The following is a 9,107-nucleotide window of genomic DNA, read 5'->3' as shown; positions in this document are numbered from 1 at the left end:
TCCCTGTGACTGTGTGGGCTTTCTCTGCGTGCTCCGGTTTTCTCCCACACTTCAAAGACGTACGGGTTTGTAGATTAATTAGCTTCTGTAAATTATAAATTTCTCCCAGTGTGTATGATAGTGCTAGTGTACAGGGTGATCGCTGGTTGACATGGCACGATGAACTGAAGGGCCCGTTTCAATGCTGTATCTCTAAAGTCTAAAGTCGGCATGACTTGAGCCCTGGCAGAGATTTCTGTCTCTTTTTTAATCATGGATGACAGATAGGAAGACTGGTGTTGACTGACGTAATTTAAGAAGTTTCTGCAAGTACAAACCAGGGAACTACAGGCTGGAGAATGTGTAAATATGCTCCTAAATTTACCCTCCGCCCCAAGTCCAATTCAGTAAAAACACTGAGTCAAGCACTGGACCAACTATTCTTTATTGTTTAGAATGAACACAAATTCCCCTATACGATACCTAAACCACTGCGGGTTCATCCTTGTCTCTGCCTGGCCAAGCCCTTCAGCCTCGTGCAAGCAGACATGCTCCAAAAGGTCACACAGTCCCAATCGACCTTCCAGAAGATCGGCACCGATCCAAAATGGAGCTACCTTTTATAGGTCTGCGAACCTTGAGGGGCCAAACTACATAGGGGTGGTCTCTTTACAATCCAATCAAACATATTAATCACATCAATATATTATTGACAATTCCCCAAACCAATTACAGAGTCTCCCAAACAATGTTACTTGCAGAAGCTTCTGAAAAGAAGCCAACCAACTGAATAATGCAACATTTACCTTGGAACTCAAAACAATCCTGCCAGGGCTTAACACTTTAGCCAATCAACAAATAGCAGGGTAACTGCCTTGCCACATTATTTACATTATTTACAATTCCCTTGCAGCAATCCAATCAGACTCATGCATTTACAATACCTTGGCGTTCTTTCTGCAAGATTCTCATGCATAAAGATACTTAGGGTTCCCTTATCTGAGGGGCTGAACTGGGACCTAGACTTCCTGGCACCAGCGAGCAGTTTGTGGCTTCTTGTGGCTTGATTTGCAGAATTAACCATCAGGCCTTGTGAATGCATGGATTCTATACTTTATTTTAGCCTTCTGTTGGCTCCATTTTGGCCAGGATTTACAAGCCTGGCATCATGGTGGGAAAGTTACCAGAGAGTATTCTATGAGACAAAATCTACCTGCATTTGGATGGATAAGGGGTGCATAAGGAGAGTCAGCTTGCTTTCTCCATGGGATATCATGGCTCACAAATCTGATGAAGTTTTTGAAAAGATGATCGAGAGGATTGATAAGGTTAGTGGGGATGGTAGACATTGACTAGATGGATGTGAGCAAGGCTTTTGAAAAGATCCTGCTTGGTAGGCTGGTCCGGATGTTTAGATCACAGGATGAGCTAACCATGTGGATGGATGGCTTAATGGCAGGAGTCAGAGGTTGGCAGTGTACAGTTCTAATTCAGATTGTAGTCTGTGATCTGTGGTGTACAACAGTTAGCTTTGTTGGGTCCACTATTGCTTGTCAAATACATTCATGATTTGCAAGGGAATATAAGATCACAAATGATAGGAATTGAATTAGGCCATTCGGCCCAACATTAGCAAATTTGCAGATGACACAAAGCTGGGTGGCAGTGTGAACTATAAGGAGGATGCAAGGTGGCTTGGACAGGTTAGGGGAGTGGGAGGATGCATGGCAGATGGAGTTTAAAGTGGATAAATGTGAGGTTATCCACTTTGGTATAAAAAACAGGAAGGCAGATTACTATCTAAATGGGGTCAAGTTGGGAAATGGGGAAGTACAACGGGATCTGGGGGGTCCTTGTTCATCAGTCTATGAAAGTAAGCATGCAGGTACAGCAGGCAGTGAAGAAAGCAAATGGCATGTTGGCCTTTATAACAAGAGGAATCAAATATAGGAGCAAAGAGGTCCTTCTGCACTTGAACAGAGCCCTAGTAAGACCATACCTGTAGTATTGTGTGCAGTTTTGGTCCCCTAACTTGAGGAAGGACATTCTTGCTATTGAGGGAGTGCAGCATAGGTTTACAAGGTTAATTCCCGGGATGGCGGGACTGTCATATGCTGAGGGAATGGAGCAGCTGGGTTTGTACATTCTGGAGTTTAGAAGGATGAGAGGGCATCTCATTGAAATATAGATTGTCAAGGGTTTGGACACACTAGAGGCAGGAAACATGTTCCCTATGTCCAGAACCAGGGGTCACAGTTTAAGAATAAGGAGTAAGTCATTTAGAACAGAGACGAGGAAACACTTTTTCTCACAGAGAGTGGTGAGTCTGTGGAATTCTCTGCCTCAGAGGGCAGTGGAGGCAGGTTCTCTGGATGCTTTCAAGAGAGAGCTAGATAGGACTTAAAAATAGCGGAGTCAGGGGATATGGGGAGAAGGCAGGAACGGGGTACTGATTGGGCATGATCAGCCATGATCATATCGAAGGGCCGAATGGCCTACTCCTGCACCTATTGTCTATTGTCTATTATCATAAGTCTACTCCACCAGTCAATCATGGCTGATCTATCTCTCCCTCCTAATCCATTCTCCTGCCTTCTCCCCATAATCTCTGACACCCGCATTAATCATAAATCTAGTTTTCTCTGCCTAAAAAAATATTCACTGACATGGCCTCCACAGCCTTCTGTGGCAAAGAATTCCACAGATTCCCCAACCTCTGACAACAAATTCCTCCTCATCTCCTTCCTAGAAGAACATCCTTTGTTTCTGAGGCTATGACCTCTAGTCCTAGACTCTCCCGCTAGTGGAAACATCTTCTCCACATCAAAGCACATGGCACACTTGACTTCTTTGCAAAGGGCATTGTGTACAAGAGTTGGGACATCATGTTATACAGGATGTCTGAAATATAGTATGCAGTTCAGGTCACCACACTGTATGAACAGTTTGATTCAGCTAGACAGCATGCAGAAAAGATTCACAATGATGTTTGTGGGATTAGAGTGTTTGAGTTTAGTTTAGTTTAGAGCTACAGCGTGGAAACAGGCACTACGGTCCACCAAGACTACGTTGACCATCGACCTCCGCATATCAGCTCTACCCTGCACACACTGCGGACAATTTACACATACACCAAGCCAATTAACCTACATACCTGTACGTCTTTGGAATGTGGGAGGAAACCAAAGATCTCGGAGAAAATCCATGCGGTCATGGGGAGAACATACAAACTCCATGCAGACAGCACCCGTAGTCGGGATCAAACCCGGGTCTCCAGTGCTGCAAATGTTGTAAGGCAGCAACTCTACCACTGCGCCACCATGCTGCCTGAGTTATAAGGAGAGATTGAATAGGCTGGGACTATATTTGCTGGAGGACAGGAGGATGAGAGGTGAATTTATAGATGTTACAAAATTAGGAGGGGCTTAACTTAGGTGGATTGTCAGTCCTTTTTTCTCAAGTTTGAGAAATCTAAAACTAGAGGGCATAGGTCTGAGGGGAAATATTTAAAGGGGACCAATAAAGGGGGGCATGAGAGATGTGTGGGTATATGGAATGAGCTGCCAGAGGAAGTAGTATAGACAAGTAAAATCACAACACATAAACAATATTTGGACAGGTCAATATGTTGGTTCGTTTTTACTTCAAACAGATAACAACACAAAAGTTAGTAATACAGTAATGTCTATATTCCATCAGGCGGGTGTGGGATCAACTCTCCCAGTATGTAAAATACGGACTACAGAGTATCTCTTTCTCCACACAAAGAGGTAATGTTCAATCAGATATATTTATTCCCCAATAATCAGCAATTCAGCAATTCTTTATCTTACAGAGCATTGTGCCTGTTAGGATTGACAGGTTCTTCCGATTGAAGAAAGCTTAGCCCGTATATGGTTATGCTGAAGAGGCTTTTTTCTGTAGATTCAAGCACTTGTTTTTTTTTTTACCTTGTTGATGTACATTACTATCTGTGGAGTAAAGAGTAGGAACGAATCATCTGAACATTTTTTCAGATTGTATATATCATAGAGCAAAAATATTGAGTTTTATTGTGCTGAAATCTGGCTTGTGTAATAGAAGAAAGGCAAAACATTCATGTTATTGTGCACAACTCTCACTAGTGTAGTAGGAGAAAGGTTAAACATCCATTTTATTGCTTCTAAATCTACAGCTGAATCCATTTTGTAACTTTAAAATCTTTAAACTTCCTCAAATATTTTGGAAAAGGTCAGAAGGATATGGGCCAAATACAGAAAATTGGAATTAGCTACAGTAGGGCTGAAGGGCCTTCTTCTGTGCTCTATAACTCTATGGCTCTGTGACACATCTTTTTAAATTTCCTTGCTGAAACTGAGAAAAATAGTGCATCGTCCAATGTGTTTTCTTACACAAATATCTGGATTACAAGTCATTTTTTAATGTATTTTCATTTGCTAAGATATCAAAAGCAGCAGGTAGTAGAGTTTGTAACTGTTTAGTTTATCTGTATGAGTCATGTCTTAATCCCTTTTCTACTTGCGTGGAATGTCTAACAGGAAATATTTCCTAATACCATTATTAATTTTCACCCTGAAGTCCCTGGCAAGCTGTATTCGTGTCAAATTGGACAGATTGCCAATTCGAGAGTAAATATATTAAATAAATTGTGATTGCTAGGTTTCATGCCTTTGACATATGTGCATGACTGGGAAAACCATTCTAAATCAACGTGCTTTTAGTGTTATGTGTGTTTAAACAGATCCAAAACCAAAGGGACCTCAAGCACACTTGAGTGAGAATAAAATTAAGGATGTTACAGGGTCATAGTGCTGTGCAGAATGGAAACAAGCCCTTCGGCCCAACCTGTTCATGCCGACAGAAATAGCTAGTTTCATTTGCTTGCATTTAGTAACATAGAAACATAGAAATTAGATGAAGGAGTAGGCCATTCGTCCCTTCGAGTCATTCAATATGATCAGGGTTGATCATCAGTACCCTGTTCCTGCTTTCTCCCCATATCCCTTGATTCCGTTAACTCTAAGACCTAAATCTAACTAATTTGGCCCATATCCCTCTAAACCGTTCTTATCCATCTTACATCCAAGTGTCTTTTAAATGCTCATATATTACCTGCCTCAACTACTTCCTCTGCCAGCTGTTTGATATACCCACTATGTGACAAAGTTGCCCCTCAGGTTCCTATTGCATATTTCCCCTCTCATCGTAAACCCATGTCCTTTGTTTTTCACAGTAAGCTTTTCAAAAAGCTATTTACTGTACCCTGGTACATGTGATAATAAACTGAACTGAAACTAAAACTGAAACCCTCAATTCCACTTCCCTGGGTTAAGACTGTGCATTCACCCTATCACTTCCCCTCATGATTTTATACTCCTCGAGAGAATCACCCCTCAGAAATAAAGTCCTAACTTGCCTAACCACTCACTATTTGATGTGATGGGTTCCATTCCCCCCCAATGATATTTTCATTACCATGAAACCAGCTGATACTATACTGGATTTAAGTTGCTTCGTAAGGTCCCAGAATTACAATCCTCAAGGTTAGCAGCAGTGCTGATGGGACTCAGAGAGGTTAAGGACTGCCTAGAGGGAAGGAAAGGTTGCAGCAGTTTTCATGGGAGGGGATAATCATCTAGCTGGAGTTCACATGCTGTGCAACAAAGTGAGGATTCTTTATGACCAGTGGGAAAGGACAACAGGACCACATAGCAGTTGCAGTTGTGGACATAGCACAACATGCAATCCAGGGATTCTAACCCACATATTTGGCTCCGGGAACTGGCACTGAATGGATTCAATCTTCCTCTGCCTGAATGGAACCAAGTGCACATGATAGCAAATTCCCCATTAGTTCAGTGGAATTGAACACAGAACTCAGAACCATTGTAGGCATCTGTGGACCACTCTTAATTGTGATTCATTTTACAATAAGCTACCAGAATAAAAAAACAAACAAAGTTAGCATATGCACATATATATATATATATGTATATATATGTATGTATATGTATATGTATATATATATACACACTGTATATATACACATATATATATATATATATATATATATCTACACACACACATATATATATATATATACATATATAAAAACATATATATATACGCACACATATATATACACATATATATATATATATATATATATATATATATATATATATATATATATACACATACACACACACATATATACACACACATATATATATATATATATATACACATATATATATACACACATATATATATATACACATATATATATATATACATATATATATATATAAAAATATATATATACACACACATGTATATATATATATTTATGTTTGTGTGAATACTATATATATATATATATATATATATGCATAACAGATCTATTATAATCTATATATATATATATACATGTGGGGGGAATGCTATATATTATATATATATATATATATATAATATCCCTCTTACAGCCCTCTTATAGAAAGATTATGGAAGTATCCATAACCAATTAGGAAGTGACATTGTTACCTTTTTTTTTTAAAAGAGATGTTTTTGGAATGGATTTTAACATTTTAATATATATATACTATAATAAGTGGGACCCATTGGGTCCTAGTTTCACACGGGAGGGCTGGTCCCCCAACACAATATTCCACTTCTCCACAAATTCCAACATTGCTGGCCAGTGGGGGGGGGGGAGGGGGGGGGGGGGGGGGGGGGGGAGGGGAGGGGGAGGAGGAGGGGATGGGGGGGGGATGGGATGGGGGATTTTGGAGCGCTAGCATGGGTGTTGTGGACTGAAAGGACTGGTTTCCAGACGGCTAGCATAAACATTGTGGGCCGAATGGATTCTTGGGCTGGCAGTCCAGTCACTCACGGCTGGTGTGGTGGCAGTTCCCTCAGTCACCCCTCCTCCCTTCACCCCCCCCACTCTGCTCCGAGCCATCCCTCCCCCCGCGCATTCAGTCCATCTCCCCTCAACCTCCCCCCATGCACTCTTAGTGGCTCTCTCCGACAGCGCAGCCATTCCTTACTATTAGGTTCCCATTGTGATGAAGAACGTGCAGGCATGGCAAGTGGAAAAAGGATTTATTAAAGCTTAAAATGTGAATGACTCTTAAAATATAACAACAATTTAAACGTTAAAGATGAGCTTTATTAAGTTATTTCTTGAGTGTCTCTTGTTGTGTTCTGCTGATCATTGCCTCTTGATAACTCTTTGCTGTCGATAAATAAAAAAATACAATAAAAAAGACAATTTTAATATTGAAAACCTGAGATTGTGCGATCAAATTTTAACAAAGAAAACCTGAGAATTTACCTCAAAAGTCATCATTCAGTGCAGGCTTGAAAATCCAATTTCACAGCATTTCAAGCAGAGTGCACAGACTCACAGACTCACACATACACACACACACACCACAATCACACTCACACACACCACACACACCATATATATGGCAGTAAACTATTTTTAAATACTCAAACGGCTCAGTGTGGCATCTCCTGTGGGCCTTCCGCAGTCAGCAACACTTCCGCACTTAGCACGACCTCTGCACTCATTGGAAATTACGTGTTGTTCAGCGCGACCTGTCCACTACGTCACGGAATGAGTGGGACTTTTGCAGTAAACACAGTCTGATCTAATAAAGTATTTATTCAACCACAATTCTCAACCACAACTCTCAGCCACAATTCAAAGCCATATCTCTCAGCCACAACTCAAAGTCTGTGGAATTCTCTGCCTCAGAGGGTGGTAGAGGCAGATTCTCTGGATGCTTTCAAGAGAGAGCTAGATAGGGCTCTTAAAAATAGCGGAGTCAGGGGATAAGGGGAGAAGGCAGGAACGGGGTACTGATTAGGATGATCAGCTCTGATCACATTGAATGGTGGTGCTGGCTCGAAGGGCCGAATGGCCAACTCCTGCACCTATTGTCTATTGTCTAACTAACTCAAAGCCACAACTCAAACTTGAAACCACAACACAAACTCAAAGCCACAACTCAAAGGCACATTCTAAAAGATACATTCTAAAAAACACTTCTAAAAGGCACATTTTAAAGCCACATTTTTAAAGCCACATTTTAAAGCCACATTTTAAGAATATTTTAAAGCCACATTTTAAAGCCACATTTGAAAGCCACATTTGAAAGCCACATTTTAAAAACACATTTTAAAGCCACATTTTAAAAACACATTAATAACCATATAAAGGGCACTCACAGGTCAGTTGACACAAAGTGTTCTGTAGATTCACAGCTCTGAGAGTCATGACTTCTCCCTCGCCATCTTGCAGTGACAGAGCCACATCCAGACCTCCGGGTTTTATAGCTCCTCCCCCCCACCGCTGGAGTTCTTGCAATTGCCTGGGGCCCAATTAGGCAGGTCACCTCTCCAAGTGATCGAGCGTGCAGATTGACCTGCAGCGGCTCAGAGCGACAGAGCAGTGAAGGAGGGAATCGACAGTGTCGCCTGGCCAGGTCGACCCAGCAACTCTGTCAGGCTAAAGGGCCTTCGTGGCCAAGTTAAGAGGAACTATTTTAACAACTTTGAACTTATGAGGATACAAGATCGTGCTGGAAATGTGGCAACTTGTGTACTGCCTACTATTCTTATACCTGAAAATAGACACAAAAAGCTGGAGTAACTCAGCGGGACAGGCAGCATCTCTGGAGAGAAGGATTGCGTGATGTTTCTGGTCAAGACCCTTCTTCAGACTAGTCTGAAACATCACTAATTTCTTCTCTCTCAGAGATGCTGCCTGCCTCACTGAGTTACTCCAGCTTTTTGTGTCTATCTTCAGTTTAAACCAGCATCTGCAGTTCCTTGCTACACATTCTTACACTTGAGTATGATTGTGCCCATGTGTACAGGTGCACAACCTTTTATCTGGAGTTCCGGAAACCGAAAAGCTCCGAAAACCGGACATTTTTTTCCAGGATGTCGTCTGCACATCAAAGCTCGTGTTTGGCGTCAAACTTGACCCAAAACAACCCACGATCAACCCAGGTCTGTACTACTGTAGCGGCTGCCTCCTCTTCGGAGACCGGGGAGACACTTAAACATCTGTAAATCATTTCTTAAATGTTAGTCAGTTAGTTTGGAGGGTT

The 9,107-nt window shown here is 41.4% G+C and overlaps 1 long non-coding RNA gene across 1 annotated transcript; it reads right to left on the bottom strand.

The window, feature by feature from the left end:
- Positions 1 to 7,069: 7,069 nt before the first annotated feature.
- LOC129693859 (uncharacterized) lies at positions 7,070 to 8,448 on the bottom strand. Its single transcript, XR_008722924.1, has 2 exons — positions 8,221 to 8,448; positions 7,070 to 7,219 (listed from the first exon to the last, which is right to left on the bottom strand). It is a non-coding gene; the product is annotated as an uncharacterized LOC129693859 (long non-coding RNA).
- Positions 8,449 to 9,107: the final 659 nt, after the last annotated feature.

Source organism: Leucoraja erinacea, chromosome 3 (assembly GCF_028641065.1).
Source record: "Leucoraja erinacea ecotype New England chromosome 3, Leri_hhj_1, whole genome shotgun sequence".
Classification (NCBI taxonomy): domain Eukaryota; kingdom Metazoa; phylum Chordata; class Chondrichthyes; order Rajiformes; family Rajidae; genus Leucoraja; species Leucoraja erinaceus.
The sequence above is the reverse complement of the archived record's forward strand: the minus strand, read 5'-3'. Positions and strand labels throughout refer to the sequence as shown.